Consider the following 21,358-nt stretch of genomic DNA (forward strand, 5'->3'; position numbering starts at 1 on the left):
TATCTCATTGTCCAATATACTATGAGATACGATGCGGCTTTCACTGTCTATTCAGAGAGGGTTTTGGGCAACTCTCTAGAGTCATGAGATACCACGATCAGAGATGCCTCGGATTATACTTACTGGAGATTTGCAAACACAGAGAGGACCTCTTGAAGAGGGGAACAACGAGAGAGATCCAGCGACAGCGGAAGATTACAGATTTTTTTCAGTCACAAACAGAGTAGTTCGAGCAGCCCCCACAACATAACTACATTAGAGGCACCAGAGGCATACTGCTTGATGGCGCGATAGAGTTGGGGCGGTCCCGTCGCCCACGGATGAGAGGACCCTCTCGATATCAACGCAGATTGCGACAGAGGATCCATACCATACTAGCGCGACATAGGAGCCGTCCCGGATACTGATGTATATGTATATGATGCCTCGACTGTCAGAGAGCCCTATTGTATCAGCTTACCCTTTGTATTCCCCTTTGTATCAGCTTTAACCCCACCCCTACCCACTATTTTCTTTTCAGTTCTTTGTACTTTTTGTACCCAGACCTGGTATTAGATTCACCACATGTAACCTTTTTGTCTCATAGGTCATTTTGACCTTTTGAAGACGTTAATATTACATTTCATTCTCTCTCTCTCTCTCTCTCTCTCTCTCTCTCTCTCTCTCTCTCTCTCTCTCTCTCGCGATGCGCTGCATAGCAATCCCGCCATCGCGCTGTCCTGCAGCCTCGCGCCTCTCCCTTGCTGCTCGTGCTGACCTGCAATCCCGCCCCCCCCTACATTCCCACGTGCCTTCCTTCCCCCCCCCCCCCCCCCCCCCGCCAATCAGCAGGCAGGCAGTTTTTTTTTTCCCCTGCACAGAGACCAGAGAACAGAAATTTCAGAATTCAGAAATTAAAAAAAAAAACAGAGCCAAGCACACAGGACATGACAATGGCAAAAATTGAAGACTTCACGAAGATTGAAGACAAGCTCCACGTCGCCATCAAAGAAAATAAAAAGATGACGGATTCGAGACTCACATCCGTCATCAAACGCCTATGCAAACTCGAGAAGGACGGAGAAGCCTACATCAAAGAACGCGAAGCATGGGAGAAAGAGAAGGAAGAATGGGAGATAGAGAGGGTGAAAGAAAAAGACGAATGGCTCAAGGAGAAGGAGGCAATGCGGGAGCAAATCGAGCTTCTCAAAGCCTCGATCGCATTCCTCACCCCCGAGGACGGGGACCTCAAGGAAGATGCAAAGGAAGCCCTCAAGGTAGAATTAACCCAAGCCTTGACCGCGAGCATGGAGACCAAGCTAGAGGCTAGAAAAGAGGGTTGGGTCGAAGTAGTGAAAAAGAACATTAAGAAGGAGGCGAAGGAAGAGGCACAAAAGGAAGAAGCTCTCATTGTGGACAACACTCTTGAGGAAGAGAAGATGAGACAAGCCCGGCGTCTCAATGTGTGCATCACCGGCATGGTGGAAAACGAAGGCTCTACTCCCGAGACCAACGGGAAGACACTATGCAAGAAGCTTGGCTACAAGGAAGAGGAGACCCTCTCGTTCATCAAATCTTGGAGAGCGGGAAGGGACCCCACGAGGAAGAGGAGACCCTCTCATTCATCAAATCTTGGAGAGCGGGAAGGGACCCCACGAGGAAGAGAGCTCCCACTCTATTCGGACTCTACATCGACGAGATTGAGGACTACATTCTACCAGCTGGAGGAGAGGGGTCAGACCTCGCAGGTACACCTGTACACATTTTATTATATGCTAATGACATTGTATTGATTTCAGAGTCACCCGAGGGATTACAACACCACTTGGCTGCCTTGGATGAGTTCAGTACACACAGGGGTTTGACAGTAAACCTTGGCAAGACCAAGGTCATGATCTTCCACACCTCTCCCATGGTGAGAGCTACAGCAGTATTCACAGCCGCCGGCGAACAAATAGAGGTCGTCACTTCATATGTCTACCTTGGAGTCACATTCACAAGTTTGCCTAGTCTTTTCTCCATGAGACAGGCAGCTACAGACAGACTGACACGAGGGTACGCAGTGTTGACCATGTTAGAGCGGCGATGTCACCAAGCACACTTTCAGGAGCCCCGTACGAAGGGGTGGCTATTTGACACATTAGTCACACTAGCTATGATGTATGCAGTGACAGTTTGGGCCCCAGGCCTCACAGACACCCTGTGGAGTGCGATCGAGAGGCCCCAGGTACGTATGATCTCGCGATTCTTTCGCGGGAAGCCGACACTTCCACATGACATTATCAGAGCAGAGCTAGCGGCACCTCCCATGATAGTAGAGGCACTGTTCAAACTATCTCCTTCATTCAGAGGATGAGAGAGCTCCCAACAGACAGACTCACATGCAGAGCATTTGAGGCAGCTATACAGACCTCAGAGACAGGAGCGTATGACAGAGCTTGGTACACTCAAGTTAGAGCATGGTTTGATAGACAAGGTCTAGACATGGATAGACTACCACCCTTTCAGTATGACCCAGATTCACCCCACATCCGCCTCTCACGTAGTGAGAGGAACATTGTGCTCAGACAAGATCTATGGCAGTTCTACACCAGTCGGACATGACTCACACCTGACCTGGCATCTAGACGGTCACATTACCGAGATTAGTTCCTGGACATACTAGCAGACGGGTTCATTCAGCGAGACCACGATACATGGATACTTACATGCCTCACAACTCGAGAGTAGCTATTGGCCAGCTGAGGGTTTCCTCACATCAACTAGAGATTGAGACTGGCAAAGCATCAGACACCCCCAGAGAGGAGCGGATATGCCGGGTATGCAGAGTAGAGCTAGAGGATGAGGAGCACTTTGTATGCAGATGCAGAGCATATGATGACATCAGAGGCAGATATGAGGGTTTATTCACACGGCAGTCTACCCTTCGAGAGGTCATGGACTCCAGAGATCAGTGCCAACTGGGGCGATTCTTACTAGAGATACAGAGCCACAAGAGAGGCCTTACTTGAGCCCACGACAGCTGAGATAGGAGGGCGATAGACCCAGCTCACTGACTTCTTCGTCTCACGACATCTACCAGCCCCCCCACCACCCGACACACACAGAGGGATGACTCTTCAGCAGGCTGAGACCTCCAGAGCTAGGAGACGGCCCCGCGCTACAGGTTGCCGGGCCCCCAGACTTCATCGACGCCAGATTGCGGAGATTCAGACCCGTGATCGTTGAGCCACTGAGGAGAGACGAGCCCAGATGATGGCCGACCCCACTACAGCCATCCGAGCAGCCCTGGCTCCACCTCCAACCATGTACCACATCTTACACCCACCCATTAGCACAGGATGGAGCTAGTTTAGTCAGTCACCCAGATGCATATCATGCGTGTACTACCCTCTTGCATATAGGCTACCATAGTGATAGCACTCCACACACACACACTCTCATCATGGAGATTTGTATCAGCTTTATCAGTCAGTCAATCAGTTTTTTCAGCACTTTTGTCTTTCCGATTGACGGAAGACACACCCATGTACATTGATTTGTCTCATAGGCCGATTTTGGTCTTCTAATAGACGTGAAAAATCTTTCTTTCTTCTCTCTCTCTCTCTCTCTCTCTCTCTCTCTCTCTCTCTCTCTCTCTCTCTCATATATATATACATTCATAGAGAGAGAGAGAGAGAGAGAGAGAGAGAGAGAGAGAGAGAAAGTCGACACGGCATGGCGGAGTTCCAAGCCAAGATACACTGGACACAAAGACTGGCACCCCTTTCGGCATTTCTTTATTATTGCTTCGCAAAGTTACAACTCCCCAAGGGTTCTCTTCTCCGAGCCTCTGCGTTCAGATGCTCTTGGAGAATGAGGCACCAAGGGTCCTAAACAATACAAGGGATGCCCAAGAGGAGAGCCCCAAAAGCTCTTGCACCCAAAAGAATCTGCTGCTAAAAGCATGCGCAAAACTGCCAGAAATCAGCAGCGCAAATCGCGTAAATGCCTAAACCATGCCATGTGGCAACCAACTAGACAATTTACGGAAATCCGCTGTCGAGTTTAAGCTTTTAATAAACTAGTTTTAGGCCCCTTGGCCAGTTCTCATAAGCTGGTAGGCGGTTAGGATTTTAATCCCGAACCCCTTAGGCTCCTTGGCCCATCTTCTTGTTTTAGTTCTTTTTGTCCTCTCGATCAATTCTTTCCAGTTGGGCATGCCATGTCACTAACTTGTGACATTTCCCCCTCCTCAAAGAATTATAATCATCCTCGATTACGCCTACAAATTAGCCAAAGAACAGAAACTTTCTTTAGAAGACACTAACTCTATGTACCCATGCACTAGACTCGACAAATCCAGCACTTCTACAAAGACATCAGTCATTGATCAATAATATTTCTATCAAGGGTCTCAAAAACGAATCATAATCATTGTAATTTATTTAGTAACCACATCCGATTCGCCCTGATCTTTTCACAAATGTCTCAATCTACTAGATCTTGTTACTATTAGATTCATATCTTTTCACATTTCAAGCAAACTGTGCCCATGAGCATCCCCACAGTACATTCACAGACCATGCAGTTGTAGCGTAGACAGTGTGCCGTGCTCTCTACAGTGGGTGCTCCTCAGTGCAATGTGCGTGACAATCTCACTCAAAACAGACTGAAAACAGGAAACAATAGACAACAACTGAACTCACAGAGACACAACAACAACAGTAGACCAACATTAGACCACAATAAATGACTTGACTATCTCAAAGAGCTGATACAGACTCTCGCATGGCAGCACACTCAGCTCATAGCCCAGGACTCTCAGATACAATGGGGTGTCGAGGCTCACATGTGTAGGGATGGTGAATAAATGCTTCGTGTATACACTCACTCTAAACGACTACGTTGGACCATATATGCAGATAATGATGGTCATGACCCAAAACGACTACTCATATGTACAATAATAAAGAGCCACCAACGGCTCATAAATGTCCAGTCAGCTAAGTCTATCTCCAAACTAAGTGGTGGTGGTGACCTCCCCACAATGTCCACTAGGCCACTGCCGGTACCCTGCCACGTGTCCCTTTCCAGCCTAGAGGGTCCGTCCAGTGTGAACCAGACCAACTGTAACCAACTCTCCAACTGTCTGTCCTGTGAAGTGACACTGTAGCCCTGCTACAGGTTGCCCGCACAAGATTGGTCACCATCTCGATGAGCAAAACACTGTAAAACTGCAAAAAGTAACCATATGTACAATGAAAGGAGGAGCAAGCAGTGCGGTCCTGTCACCCAAGAGAAAGTATGGTCGCCACTGCTGCACCAACACTCTCGACGTCCGGGGGAGCCATCAAATCGATTGTGTAATGCTGCGGCTACTGGACTATGTTCTGAACAAACCGGGTCCCTGTGGTTGGAGCAGCAACCTTCTGCACAGCGGATGGAAGTATCTGCCCTGAAGTGTACTTAGGATGCCTAGTGACACAACCATGGCGGTGTGCACCAGCAACACTCTCACAGCAAGGAAAGCTCTGCACCTGTGGTACCTGACCTTGAGGCCCCTGCGAAGTATAGTACTGGAATAGGGGCTGTGTGTACCATATCAAGAACTGCTGAGAGGCCTGCTGATGCTCCTGCATACCCTGCAGGAATCTGGACCTGTGTCCCTGGCCCAGTCCATCCGTATCCCACAGGAACCTATGTAGACCTATTACCATACAAAAGCATCTCTTCAAATCCTTGTAGCTATGCTCTTAGGTCGTCAATGATCTTTGACTTAATCTTCAATGCTTGTTGTAATGCGAAAATAGTAGCATCTCGATCTGCGATGGCACTCTCAGCGACTCTCAGAGATCCCTCCATAGCTTCATATGTGGCGGAGTGACGCTGGTGCGTAGCAGCTAGCTGCTCTGTACCTAGTTCTATGGTGGCAATAACAACCCTCGAGTCCTAAAGTAACTTCTCAGAAAGCTGAAACAGAGAAGTAGAGTCGGGCATCCCTGAAGATCCCTCAAATGCATTGGATGCTGGAGGAGGTATAAGTGGCACAGCCGGTGTGAGCGGGATGGAAACACACAGAACGCCTCTATAATGACCCGACACACACTCTTGGAACGATATACACACACACTATGGGGAACCACTCGGCTTACACAACCCACCTGGCCGAGACACGAAACACACCTAGGGAGTGAGAGGAGAGAGACTATCTACTTGTCCACTCCACACAGAGACACACACACACACACCCAAAAAACTCAGCTCAAAAGAGGAGAACTTCTGATATTTAGATACAAATGAGCTTGGGCCAACACCAATGGAGCAAATAGCTCACACAATATGGGTAAAATGTACCAGATACAATCACAAATTGGAGCAGAAGCTTCGCTCATAGGAGAAACTTACACAACCAAAACAACAAAAAAAGAGTGAGAAATTTGGCAAAAGGGATAGCGCCATCGCGTCCGGAACGGCCCAAAACACCAGTCTACAATGTCAAAGTGCTCAAATCCGACCTCGGATGAGCAGTTTAGGGCCAAAACAGTCTCCAAAAACACCAAAAACACAGTTGCAGCTGTTCCTCCTCTTCTCTCCACGTTTTTTCTGGTCTTCTCTCTGCTTTTTCAGTTCCCACACTTAGCTTTATTATTTGGGCACCCTTGGCCTTTTAGATGACCTCAAACGGACCCCGAACATGCCAAAAACTGACCTCGTAGTGCATAGTTGTCACCTTGCTGAATATGCACACCTGGCACTCAGCTTTTTTCAATAATGCATCTTGCCACCACGTGAAGTGGCCCCAAAAAATGGTCCTCATGATGACTCCTTTGCATAATTATCACAAGAAAACACCCACGTCGTGTCCGTACTTATCCACGTGCAAATATTGACCCCATTCGACCTCCTGACGCCACTATATGCCATCTGGCTCTCGAAAAAGGGCAATTCCTTATTTGATGCACCATGCATGTGTATGTACATATGCACAATCCCTTGCTCGAAAAACTCCTGACACCGGCGAGCTAGGAGTCGGTACCACAGGTGTAGTAGGTACCTCTGAGATGGTTGTTGTAGATGGAGAGTGAGATATGTTGACTGGAGTATGAGCGAAGATGGGAGAAGAAGGGAGAGGATCCTGTAAGGGCGAAGCGGCCATCCTGTCTTGAGGAGCGGAAGTAGACACTGGCGCGGGTACAGTAGAACGAGGGGTAGAAGTAGATGGAGTGTGACTTGGAGGATGCGTCACCCTAGTCTGCTGGCTCTCTGAAACTGGCAAGGAGAGTAAAGACTGCACTGTATCCTTCGCCACTTTTGCTTTGATCTTCTTTTTCTTGGTAACTGTAGGGTCAGCCTGAATACTTACAGATTTTATATTCCCTTTCGAGGTTCCCTGTGGATCCTCATCCACTTCGTCAAGGCTAACATATATATTCATGACCCATGCTAAGAGAGGGGCTGCAAAACATTTCAAGCTTAACTGCACAGATTGCACTTGGGTCTGAAATCGTTTAGCCCTAGATTGTAAAGAGGTAAAGAGAATCTGGTGGAAACCACAGGGTATAGTGTGGATCAAACAATAGAGGCCGTCGCAGTGGGAGAAGATAGTGGGAAGATCACCTTTTTCTTTATCTTCTTTGGCTTCTCTAGCAAGAAAGTAATACCTAAAGATTGCCAAAATCCGTTTGTTCCTTTCATAGTTTGGGTGATCCGAACTTAGCAGTTCTTGACATGCTTGAATTGTTGCATCCTTGGACACCTTAGAAAAAGTGCGTGTAGCCGGCTTCACAGATGGAAAGCTGGTCATACCCATGGCATGGCCAAGCCTTGTAGCTGTCAACTTGTGGCCCCTTACCTTTGGAAAATCTTTTAACAGTTGATGTATCATCTCCGCAGGAACAGTGGTAGGTAAATCGGTATCGGCCAATGCTGTGAGACCCAGAGTCTGTAGCTGAGCATTGGTGAAGACCTCGCTCAGAGATGGTCGAGGCTGCTGTAAATAAGAATCCAAAGAGAACGCGGTGCCATTTTTGGATGTTGCAGGCCTCTTGATTCCATGACTCATGATTGGCTGTTTACCTTTCTTTTGAGCTAATTTTGTACGGTCCTCTTGATCACTCGAAGCATCTGACTCGGAGTGTGCTTTTGAATCAGACGGTGAGTCTGCTTTGTAGCTGTCATCGTTGGGGTCACTGGAAGTTATGTCATCCAAGCTGAGGCTATTGCTTGCTCACATCTCCTCGCTCTCTGATTCTACAGCCACATCTTTCTTTTTACTCAACAATTCTTTTTGCTTCCTACCACCTTTAGTCTGTCTCTTGCTACTACCTTCTGTCTGTTCTTGCTACCTCCTGCCGTAGTGAGTAGAGTGAGTGCAGTTGAAAGAGTGTATCCGACACAAGACACGACACTAGCAGGACTAGTATAGGAGGTTGAAGTATTTTTAAGGTAGGTTCAATAGGAGCGGTTTTTATTTTTAAGGTAGGTTCGAGTGGTGTTAGCTTGGGGCGATCGCAGTAGGGGCGAGGCACAGAGTAGTAGGGGCGAGGCAAGGGACAGGGGCGAGCCAGAGGGTAGGGCGAGGGGTGAGGCAAGTTAGGGGCGAGCCAATACGAGACACAGGGGCGAGGGGTGAGGTTGAGGGTAGGGGCGAGGGGTGAGGGGGTGAGGAGGGGCAAGAGGTGGGGGATGCGTAGGGGCGAGAGGTTGGGGGTGGGATTTGGTAGGGACGAGGGAGAGAGAGGGTAGGGGCAAGGAGGTGGGTAGGGGCGACAGAGATAGGGTAGGGGCGAGGGGTTGAGTAGGGACGAGGGAGAGAGGGTAGGGGCGAGGGGGTAGGTGGGGCGAGAGGTGAGGGGGTGGGATTGGGTAGGGGCGAGGGAGAGAGAGGGTAGGGCCGAGAGAGATAGGGTAGGGCCGAGGGGTTGAGTAGGGGCGAGGGAGAGAGAGGGTAGGGGCGAGGGAGAGAGAGGGTAGGGGAGAGCAGTGAGGGGGTGAGATTGGGTAGGGGCGAGGAAGAGATGGTAGGGGCGAGAGCTGAGGGCTGGATAGGGGCAAGGGAAAGAGGGTAGATTAGGGTAGGGACGAGGAAGAGAGAAAGTCAGAAAGAGGGTACATTAGGGTAGGCACGGGGGGTGGGTAGGGCCGAGAGGTGAAGTGGTTCTTAGGGCGGTTGAAGCATAAGAAAGCCAGGGGAGCAGAGAGAAAGTGAGTTTTAATGTTCAAAAGCAAAAGCGGCCGAAGAAAACAGAATGTAACGTCCATGAAGCACCAAAAGCAAAGCAGAATAAAAGAGAAATAAAATGCCTTCAAGCTATCCAAGAAAGCTCAGAGATCTATGCAACGAGAGTTGAACTCAAGACCCGACCTAATCTACCACAATGAGGGAGAGAGATGCTAACTGCTAAGGAACAAGGTAAATTGATTTCCAGAATATTTAACTAGAAGTTGGACTGGAGAATTATAGATTCCATAAAATTGGAGATGAAAAGGCGAAGTTAAACTCAGGAGCAGCTGAGAATGCAATTACATCAAAAGTGATACACTTGAAAAGAAGATTAGAGATGTAAGAACGGTTGGTGGATTCGTGGACAGAGAGTAAGAGAGATACATGTGAAAGCTTGAAATCTGATTGAGGTTATAGACAGAAGACAGAAGGTTGTACTGAAGATAACATAGCTGAGAACTCCTTAAACTGAGATAGCGGATTGGTGATAGCATTTCACCCTGGATCCATTTACTAGTGGCAGGGGCACACCTGCCAGAGTGACTAATTGCACAGCCCCCTGTGGCAAAATCTTGTCCACCACGAATGGCCCTTGCCAGGCTAGGACCAACTTCTTAGCTTTCTTCAGATACTTAGCTTGATAGAGTAGCACCACGGAACCGTGCATTATTTTCGGCTTTCGGAGACGGCGATCATGCCACGCTTAGCGACGAAGTTGCTCCGCTTGGAGAGCATGTGAAGCTAACCTCCTGCTTTCTTCTAACATTGAGAGATGAGAGAGGTTTGCTGAAGCAATCCCCGCTGTGACATGAACAATTCCCACTCTTGTTGAACCTGAGTTGAACTCATATGGTGCAATTGCTTCTAGGCCAAAAGCTAGCTGAAATGGGGTGTAGTTAGTGGTTGCCTTGAAGGAGGTGCAATAAGCCCAAACTATGCCAAGAATAGCCTGAGCCCAAGATGTTGGATGCAGATGACAAGCTTTCTTGAGAAGCGCGATTAGCACTTTGTTAGTGCTTTCAGCCTGCCCATTTGCTCTAGGATAGTAAGAGCAAGACTTGCGATGAAAAATCTTGTAATTTGTGAGGAGAGTGGAGATCAGGTCGTTGACAAAATGACTACCTCGATCACTGGTGACTTCCAGAGGGCACCCAAACCTGCAAAAAATATTTTCATACAAAAATTTTGCGACAGTGGCAGCTATACAGTCGATGGTAGCCAGCACTTTGGCCCATTTTGTTGCATAATCCGTTGCTACCAGGAGATACTTACAATTGCCTGGTTGAGCAGATGGAGTAACTGGACCAACAAAGTCCAAGCCTCATCGCTCAAAGGGAAACCATGCCATAGAGAACCGCAGAGGACGGTTTGACTACTTGCTTGGTTCAGGGCCACAGCGTTGACACACATCACATACTTTTACATAGGCAATTGCATCCCGAAAAATATAGAGCCACCATAGGCGACACTGGAGAATCTTCTGGGCAGTGACATGACTAGGGTAATGGCCACCAGTGGGACCACTGTGGGCATCCTCCAAAATATACTCCACTTCATGAGGGGAGACACACCGCCTCAGAACACCATCCTGTTCTGACTTGTATAGCTGGCCCCCGATTAGAGTGAATGGCCTAGACTTCAACAACAGTCGTCTCTTCTACAGTGGAGAAGCGTTCTCTGGGTACACGCCAGTAGAAAGCAGATGCAAAACATCGCCGCACCATTCCGGAGTGGTATCCACCTTAAACAGACTGCTATCTAGAAAGTCGTCTGCAACCCCCGTTGCTTCTTCACCCGTGTGAATGCGAGAGAGGTGGTCGTCAATAACATGATGTTTGTCGGGCCTGAGTACCACTTCGAAATCCAATTCTTGAAATAGTAGTAGCCATCGGCATACTCGACCTGCAACTTGCGGCTTGTTGAGCAGATAGCGCAGGGCATGGTGATCAGTAATAATTGTGAAGTGGACTCCTAATAAGTAATGCTGAAATTTTTGCAGAGCATACACAATAGCTAAACCTTCCCTTTTTGTGGTGCTATAGTTGCGTTCGGCCTTGGTGAGTAGGCGACTTGCATAGTGAACAGGGAGATGCAGGTTGTACTCCTTACTAGATTGAGTCAGCACAACCCGCACAGCCAGTTGACTGGCATCAGTATGCACATGATAAGGGAGAGACCAATTGAGAGCTAGTAGGATAGGCGCTTCAGTGAGGCGTTTTTTGAGGTATGCAAAAGCTTCAGCCTCTGCATTTGATCATTGAAAGGGAACAGTAGCACTGGTTAGGCGTGTTACCTGTGCATACATGCGTATAAACCTGCGATGATAGCCTGTATGGCCTACAAAGTTCTGCACCCCTTTTGGGTTGATGGAAGCTGGTAAATTTAAGATTGCCACGATCTTCTCTGGGTCAGATGCTAAACCTTTAGCAGACACCACATGGCCTAGAAGTGTGCCCTCAGTGACCAAAATATGACATTTGTTAGGATTTAGCTTTAGGCATGCCTCTCTGCACCGGAGGAAGATAGCAGAGAGCTGAGCGAGGTGTTCCTCTAGATTTTCACTAGGATTAAACATTGAGCACCTGAGAAGGTCGAAAAATCGTCCATGAAGATGCGAAGATGATTCGTAAGCAGAGGACAAAAGCTAAGATATACCGCCCGATTGAAAGAAGGTGGAGCGTTTTTCAACCCAAACGACATTCTAGTGTAGATAAAAATACGCGAGGGAGTCACAAAGGCCGTTTTCAGCTGATCAACTGTTTTAGGGTAGGGTCGAGTGGTGTTAGCATTTTGGAGATCAAGTCGTTGACAAAATGACTACCTCGATCACTGGTGACTTCCAGAGGGCACCCAAACTTGCTAAAAATATTTTCATACAAATTTTTTTCGACAGTGACGGCTGTACAGTCGATGGTAGCCACCACTTCGGCCCGTTTTGTTGCATAATCCGTTGCTACCAGGAGATACTTACGATTGCCTGGTTGAGCAGATGGCGTAAATGGACCAACAAAGTCCAAGCCTCATCGCTCAAAGGGAAACCACGCCATAGAGAACTGCAGACGACGGTTTGACTGCTTGCTTGGTTTAGGGCCACGGCGCTAACACACATCACATACTTTTACATAGGCAATTGCATCCTGAAAAATATAGTGCCACCATAAGCCACAGTGGAGATTCTTCTGGGCAGTGATATGACCAGGGTAATGGCCACCAGTTGGACCACTGTGGGCATCCTCCAAAATATACTCCACTTCATGAGGGGAGACACACCGCCTTAGAACACCGTACTGTACTGACTTGTATAGCTGGTTTCCCAATAACCTGGACTTCAACAACAGTCGTCTCTTCTGCAGTGGAGAAGCGTTCTCTGGGTACACGCCAGTAGAAAGCAGATGCAAAACATCGCCGCACCATTCCGGAGTGGTATCCACCTTAAACAGACTGCTATCTAGAAAGTCGTCTGCAACCCCCGTTGCTTCTTCACCCGTGTGAATGCGAGAGAGGTGGTCGTCAATAACATGATGTTTGTCGGGCCTGAGTACCACTTCGAAATCCAATTCTTGAAATAGTAGTAGCCATCGGCATACTCGACCTGCAACTTGCGGCTTGTTGAGCAGATAGCGCAGGGCATGGTGATCAGTAATAATTGTGAAGTGGACTCCTAATAAGTAATGCTGAAATTTTTGCAGAGCATACACAATAGCTAAACCTTTCCTTTTTGTGGTGCTATAGTTGCGTTCGGCCTTGGTGAGTAGGCGACATGCATAGTGAACAAGGCGATCCAGGTTGTACTCCTTACTAGGCTGAGTCAGCACAACCCCCACAGCCAGTTGACTGGCATCAGTATGCAAATGAGAAGGGAGAGACCAATTGGGAGCTACTAGGATAGGCGCTTCAGTGAGGCGTTTTTTGAGGTATGGAAAAGCTTCGGCCTCTGCATTTGATCATTGAAAGGGAACAGTAGCACTGGTTAGGTGTGTTAGGGGTTGAGCCACATGTGCATACATGCGTATAAACCTGCAATGATAGCTTGTGTGGCCTACAAAGCTTTGCACCCCTTTTGGGTTGATGGGAGGTGGTAACTTTGAGATTGCCACGATCTTCTCTGGGTCAGGTGCTAAATCTTTAGCAGACACCACATGGTCTAGAAGTGTGCCCTCAGCGACCAAAAAATGACATTTGTTAGGATTTAGCTTTAGGCGTGCCTCCGCTCTGCAAAAATTTCGGCATTACTTATTAGGGGTCCACTTCACAGTTATTACTGATCACCAAGCCCTGCGCTATCTGCTCAACAAGCCGCAAGTTGCAGGTCGAGTATGGCGATGGCTACTGTTATTTGGTACTCAGGCCCGGCAAACATCATGTCCTTGCCGACCACCTCTCTCGCATTCACACGGGTGAAGAAGCAACGGGGGTTGCAGACGACTTTCGAGATAGCAGTCTCTTTAAGGTAGATACAACTCTGGAATGGTATGGCGATGTTTTGTATTTGCTTTCTACTAGCGTGTACCTAGAGAACGCTTCTCCACTGCAGAAGAGACGACTGTTGTTGAAGTCTAGGCCATTCACTCTGATTGGGGAACCAGTTATACAAGTCAGGACAGGATGGTGTTCTGAGGCGGTGTGTCTCCCCTCATGAAGTGGAGTATATTTTGGAGGATGCCCACAGTGGTCCAACTGGTGGCCATTACCCTGGTCATATGACTGCCCAAAAGAATCTCCAGTGTGACAGATTGTACAGCCGCACTGTACCATCGACTGTACAGCCGCACTGTCGAAAAAAATTTGTATTGAAATATTTTTTGCAGGTTTGGGTGCCCTCTGGAGGTCACCAGTGATCGAGGTAGTCATTTTGTCAACGACCTGATCTCCACTCTCCTCACAAATTACAAGATTTTTCATCACAAGTCTTGCTCTCACTATCCTAGAGCAAATGGGCAAGCTGAAAGCACTAACAAAGTGCTAATCGCGCTTCTCAAGAAAGCTTGTCATCGGCATCCAACATCTTGGGCTCAGGCTATCCTCGGCATAGTTTGGGCTTATTGCACCTCCTTCAAGCGACAATTCCAGCTAGCTTTTGGCATAGAAACAATTGCACCATATGAGTTCAACTCAGGTTCAACAAGAGTGGGAAGTGTTTATGTCACACTGGGGATTGCTTCAGCAAACTTCTCTCGTCTCTCAATGTTAGAAGAAAGCAGGAGGGTAGCTTCACATGCTCTCCAAGCCGAGCAACTTCGTCCCAAAGCATGGCATGATAGCCGTCTCCAAAAGCCGAAAATAACGCAGGGTTCCTTGGTGCTACTCTATCAAGCTAAGTATCTGAACAAAGCTAAGAAACTGGTCCTAGCCTGGCAACGACCATTCGTGGTCGACAAGATTTTGCCACAGGGGGCTGTCCAATTAGTCACTCTGGCAAGTGTGTCCCTGCCACTAGTAAATGGATCCAAGGTGAAATGCTATCACCAATCTTCTATCTCAGTTTAAGGATTTCTGAGCTATGTTATCTTCAGTACAACCTTCTGTCTTCTGTCTGTAACCTTAATCAGATTTCAAGCTTTCAGATGTATCTCTCTTGCTCTCTGTCCACCAATTCACCAACCGTTCTTACATCTCTAATCTTCTTTTCAAGTGTATCACTTTTGATGTAATTGCATTCTCAGCTGTTCATGAGTTTTAACTTCGCCTTTTCATCTCCACCTTTATGGAATCTATAATTCTCCCGTCCCACTTCTAGTTAAATATTCTAGAAATCAATTTACCTTGTTCCTTAGCAGTTAGCATCTCTCTCTCTCATTGTGGTAGATTAGGTCAGGTCTTGAGTTCAACTCTCGTTGCATAGATCTCTGAGCTTTGTTGGATAGCTTCAAGGCATTTTAATTCTCTTTTATTCTGCTTTGCTTTTGGTGCTTCATGGACGTTAAATTCTATTTTTTCGGCTGCTTTTGCTTTTGATCGTTAAAACTCACTTTCTCTCTACTCCCCTAGCTTTTTTATGCTTCAACCGCCCTAGGAACCACTTCACCTCTCGCCCCTACCCACCCCCCGCGCCTACCCTCTCTTCCTCGCCCCTACCCTAATCTACCCTCTTTCTCTCACCCCTATCTACCCCTCACCTCTCGCCCCTACCCAATCCCACCCCCTCACCTCTCGCCCCTACCCTCTCTCTCCCTCGTCCCTACGCAATCCCACCCCCTTACCTCTCGCCCCTACCCTCTCTCTCCCTCACCCCTACTCAACCCCTCTCCCCTACTCTACTCAAACCCTCGCCCCTACCCACCCCCTCGCCCCTACGTTCTCTCTCCCTCGCCCCTGTCCTCTCTCTCCCTCGCCCCTACTCAACCTTTCGCCCGTACCCTATCTCTCTCGTCCCTACCCACCCCCTCGCCCCTACCCTCTCTCTTCCTTGCCCCTACCCAATCCCACCCGCCACCTCTCGCCCCTACCCATCCCCCACCTCTTGCCCCTCCTCACCCCATCACCCCTCGCCCCTTCCCTCAACCTCACCCCTCGTCCCTGTGTCTCCTATTGGCTCGCCCCTAACTTGCCTCACCCCTTGCCCTGCCTCTTGCCTCGCCCCTACCACTCTGTGCCTCGCCCCTACTGCGATCGCCCCAAGCTAACACTACTCAAACCTACCTTAAAAATAAAAACCGCTCCTATCGAACCTACTGCTCTGTACCTTAACCTCCTATACTAGTCCTGCTAGTGTTGTGTCTCGTGTCGGATACACTCTTCCAGCTGCACTCACTCTACTCACTATGGCAGGAGGTAGCAAGAAACAGACAGAAGGTAGTAGCAAGAGACAGACAGAAGGTGGTAGCAAGCAAAAAGAATTGTTAAGAAAAAAGAAAGCTGTGGCTGCAGAATCAGAGAGCGAGGAGATGTCAGCAAGCAGTAGCCACGGCTTGGATGACATAACTTCCAGCAACCCCAACGATGACAGCTACAAAGCAGACTCGTCGTCTGATTCAAAAGCACACTCCGAGACAAATGCTTCGAGTGATCAAGAGGACCCTACAAAATCAGCTCAAGAGAAAGGTAAACAGCCAATCATGAGTCATGGATCAAGAGACCTGCAACATCAAAAAATCACACTGCGTTCTCTTTGGATTTTTATTTACAGCAGCCTTTACCATCTCTGAGCGAGGTCTTTTCCAATGTTCGGCTACACACTCTGAGTCTCACAGCATTGGCCGATACCGATTTACCTACCACTGTTCCTGCGAAGATGATACATCAACTGTTAAAAGACTTTCCAAAGGTAAGGGGCCACAAGTTGACAACTACAAGGCTTGGCCATGCCATGGGTATGACCAGCTTTCCATCTGTGAAGCCGGCTACACGCACTTTTTCTAAGCTGTCCAAGGATACAACAATTCAAGCATGTCAAGAACTGCTAAGTTCCGATCACCCAAACTATGAAAGGAACAAACGGATTTTGGCAATCTTTAAGAATTACTTTCTCGCTAGAGAAGCCAAAGAAGATAAAGAAAAAGGTGATCTTCCGAGTATCTTCTCCCACTGCGACGGCCTCTACTATTTGATCCACACCATACCCTGTGGATTCCACCAGATTCTCTTTACCTCTTTACAGTCTAGGGCTAAAAGATTTCGGGCCCAAGTGCAATCTGTGCAATTAAGCTTCAAATGTTTTGTAGCACCTCTCTTGGCATGGGTCATAAATATATATGTAAGCCCCGACGAAGTGGATGAGGATCCACAGGGAACTTTGAAAGGGAAAAGAAAATCTGTAAGTATTCAGGCTGACTCTACAGTTACCAAGAAAAAGAAGATCAAAGCAAAAGTGGCGAAGGATACAGTGCAGTCTTTACTCTCCTTGCCAGTTTCAGAGAGTCAATACACTAGGGTGACGCATCTTCCGAGTCGCACTCCATCTACTTCTACCCCTCGTTCTACTGTGCCCGCGCCAGTGTCTACTTCCGCTCCTCAGGATAGGATGGCCGCTTCGCCCTTACAAGATCCTCTCCCTTCTTCTTCCATCTTCACTCATACTCCAGTCAACATATTTCACTCTCCATCTACAACAACCATCTCAAAGATACCTACTACACCCGTGGTACCGACTCCTAGCTCGCCGGCTGTGCCACTTAAGCGTCCTCCAGCATCCCATGCATCTAAGGGATCTTCAGGGATGCCGGACTCTACTTCTTTGTTTCAGCTTTCTGCTTACTTCAGGACTCAAGGGCTGCTATTGCCACCATAGAACTAGGTACAGAGCAGCTAGCTGCCACACACAGCGTCACTCTGCCACATATGCAACTATGGAGGGATCTCTGAGAGTCGCCGAGAGTGCCATCGCAGATCGAGATGCTACTATTTTCGCATTACAACAAGCATTGAAGATTAAGTCAAAGATCATTGACGACCTAAGAGCACAGCTACAAGGATTTCAAGAGATGCTTTTGTATGGTAATAGGTCTACACAGGTTCCTGTGGGATACGGATGTACTGGGCCAGGGACACAGGTCCAGACTCCTGCAGGGTATGCAGGAGCATCATTAGGTCCCTCTCAGCAGTTCTTCAGATCGTACACACAGCCCCCATTCTAGTACTATACTTCGCAAGGGCCTCAAGGTCAGGTACCACAGGTGCAGAGCTTTCCTTGCTGTGACGGTGTTGTTGATGCACACCGCCATGGTTGTGTCACTAGGCGTCCTGTAGCCCCGCTACAGCAGTTCACAAAATCACACACTTAGTTCACACTGAACACTCTGTTTCAATCATTCAATCTAGCCACCTCATCCCATCCAACTATTGATGCACTTCGATCTCTATGCAGCCATCTCATTGTAGCAGGCTACAGTGTCACTTTCACAAGACACACAGTTAGTATAGTTGATTTGGTCTGGTCCACAGTGGACGGACTCTCTGGGCCGGGCAGTGACACGTGGCACGATACGGATGGTGGTCTAGTGGACATCGTGGCCACGTCACCACCACCACTCAGTTTGGAGATTGGCTTAGATGGCCGACATTTATGAGTCGTAGGTGGATCATCTTCTTGATATATGGTCCAGCGTTGTCGTCTAGGTAGCGAGTCTATATACGCATGTCTTCACCATCCCTGCACATCTGAGCCTCGATACTTCCATTGTACCTGTGTGTCCTAGGCTGGAGCTGAGTGTGCTGCCACGCTAGAGTCTGTATTTGTTCTTTGAGATAGTCAAGTCATATGTTCTGGTCTGCTGTTGTGTCTCTATGAGATCTGTTGTTATCTATTGTTCCTTTGTTTTCAGTCTGTTTTGAGTGAGATTGTCACACATATTGCACTGAGGAGCACCCGCTGAAGAGAGCACGAGACATTATCCGCGCTAGACTCATCTTCTGGAACTTTTGATGCACTCATCCAGATATAAAACTTGATGCACTAGAATCACAATCGGTTCTCATTCACTTAGCCTTCACATCCAGATCGCGTTGATCTCTAATATGTGTAGATGCACTAAGTTTAAATCGCTCATCAGATAAAATGTTGCAGACATTTCATTTTTCTCTACATGTCTCTAGCAATACATACATGAAAGAGCGCACGTCATCAGTTCAATCAAGAAAACTTCCAATTCAATGTACATATTTTCATAAAGTCATTCCGCAAAATACTGTCAGCCAGTCCTCAGTATCCATAAAATCTCATGGAGAAATTAGTGACTTTATTCAATCTAGGTAATCTGTGACATACGAGTGGAGAAGCTTCCCGCTTGTGCACTCCGCACTGCACTAGACTCAACTTGTTGATTCATCGGTAGCTTTTGAAATAGACACTGCTAATAATCCAAAAGACTCAAAACTGAAGAGAATCTGCAAGGTTCTCTTCCCCCATCCACTTTGCATCAAGAGCCAACAAGTGCCCTTCAAATTAACGAGTGGACTTAGCTTACCTTTCTAATCTTTTCTTGTACCTTGTGGCTGGTTGGTAACCCTCCTGGCCTTCCTTTTCCACTTGCACCTCAATCTGAATCGTAGGAAGTCTCTGATGAACCATCAACTGATTCCCCTGGTTCTTCGGAACTCTCTAATGAATTATCAATTGAATCCCTTACTTCTTTGGAATTCTTTGATGAACTATCATCCGGTTCCCTTCATTCTTTCTTTTCCTTGGAAGACTCTTGCCCCGTTGAGGTGGACGCTGGCTTGTCTATAGGATAGGTCAATGAGCCGGCATGCATACCAAAACCTTGCTTGGCATGTCGCATAAATCTCTAACTGGAGTGTGACTTCTTTTGCAGACAATCCCGTTGAATCTCTTTTGGCAATCCACAGCAGAACCGCTCAATCTGGTCCTTTGAAGAGATCCTCCGAAACGAGGACACTTGCAAATAGGTATCCCAAAATCTCTGGCAATAGTCAACCAAAGTGTCTTCCTCATTCATTCTCAGATGATGCCAAGCAAGAGTGACATCTTCTTTATATTCTTCTGTTATCGTGGCACAAGTGAAAACTCTATTGAATTTTACCCACTTCTTAGGTGCTTCTCTACGCAACAATAGAGTAGACCACCATGTTTGTGCATGTCCTTTCAAGTAACATGCCGCCCTTCGTACCTTGGAGCGTTGCGAGACATGATCTCTGGAGAAGGCAACGGCAAACTACTGGATGAATTCAAGGGCTTGATGGGTGTCCTGGTAGCCTGAAAACGTGTCAAACTTGACTGTTTGATCCACATCCTTGAACTCCTTGCTCTTCTTGTTCTTTTTTTGTCTGCTGGGAGGATGAGGTCTCCTCCTTTGAACTTCAAGATGGGTCCTTGTGCCTACTAGACTTTTTCAAAAATTAAAAGGTGATCCTAATGGCTTCAAAAAAATTAAACAACAAAAACGATGCATTAGTCTATACCACGCAGCAACAGGCAATGACGAAGCACGTAGATTTGCAACAATATCAGCTGGACGTGAGGACGGATACAACATTGTGATAGAGCGAGAGAAATGAAATGAAATGAAATGTTATATTAACGTCTTCAAAAGGCCAAAATGACCTATGAGGCCAATCTGTTACAACATATTGAATCTGATACCATGTCTAGGTACAAAAGAACAAAAGAACTAGAGAGAGAGAGAGAGAGAGAGAGAGAGAGAGAGAGAGAGAGAGAGAGAGAGAGAGAGAGAGAGAGAGAAAGAAAGAAAGAAAGAAAGATTTTTAACGTCTATGTCAGGCCGAAATCGGCCTATGAGACAAATCAAATGTACATGGTGTGTATGTCATCCGTCTATCGGAAAGACAAATGAAACAAAAACTGATACAAAACTGAACTGAGTGTAGGTAGTGGGGTATCTGAGGAGGGATGGAGCTCTATCTCTAGGGGTATATGCATGTCTATATGCTCAAGGTAGTACAATCATGAGAATGCATCAAGCTATCTAGCTCCATCCTGTACTAATGGGGGGATGTAAGATGTGGTACATGGGCGGGTCTGGTGCCAAGGCTGCCCGGATGAAAGCTGTCGGGTCGGCCCTCATCCGGGCCACTCGCTCCTCAGTGGCACGGCGCTCCCGGGCTCGGATCTCCTCGATCTGTCGGTGGTGGGAGCTCGCGCCCCTGTAGCCTGTGACTCGTGGTCGTCGTCTAGCTCGGCTCACCTCCGCCTGTGGGAGTGTCACTCCCCTCTGAGTGTCTGGTGGGGGAGGGGCGGTAATCCTCTGAAAGAAGTCTGTGAGCTGCGACTGTCTCCCCTCTGTCTGTGTAGCTGTGTGTGGCTGTAGTAGTGTGTCCCGATGGCTCTGTATCTCTAGTAAGAACCGTCCGAGCTGTCTCTGATCTCGAGAGTCCATGATCTCTCGGAGAGTGGGCTGTCCTCTGAATAGGGCCTCATACCTGCCTCTGATCTCAGTGTATGCTCTGCATCTACATACAAAGTGCTCCTCACTCTCCACCTCCTCTGTGCAGGCTCTGCAGACGCGCTCCTCCCTGGGAACACCAGTATGTCTCCCGATCTCAATCTCTAACCTGTGTGAAGCCACTCTCAGCTGACCAATCGCCACCCGTGAGCTATGTGGCATATATGTGTCCATGTAGCGTGGTCTCTGTATGAACCCCCCGGACAATATGGTGAGAAACTGGTCTCTGTAATCTGACATCCTCGTCCCCAAGCCAGGTGACTCCCAGACTCTCCTAGTGTATAGCTGCCACAGATCCTGTCTCAGTACCAAGTTC

At 47.8% G+C, this 21,358-nt stretch overlaps 1 protein-coding gene and 1 pseudogene across 1 annotated transcript in view; one reads left to right on the forward strand and one right to left on the reverse strand.

The window, feature by feature from the left end:
- Positions 1-21,358, reverse strand: part of LOC147455901 (protein HAPLESS 2-like) — a 346,793-nt gene that overhangs the window by 199,790 nt on the left and 125,645 nt on the right. The window lies entirely within an intron of this gene.
- Positions 927-3,330, forward strand: LOC147455904 (uncharacterized; annotated as a pseudogene).

The sequence above is a fragment of the Adiantum capillus-veneris genome, chromosome 6 (assembly GCF_014529385.1).
Source record: "Adiantum capillus-veneris isolate H3 chromosome 6, ASM1452938v2, whole genome shotgun sequence".
Taxonomy (NCBI): domain Eukaryota; kingdom Viridiplantae; phylum Streptophyta; class Polypodiopsida; order Polypodiales; family Pteridaceae; genus Adiantum; species Adiantum capillus-veneris.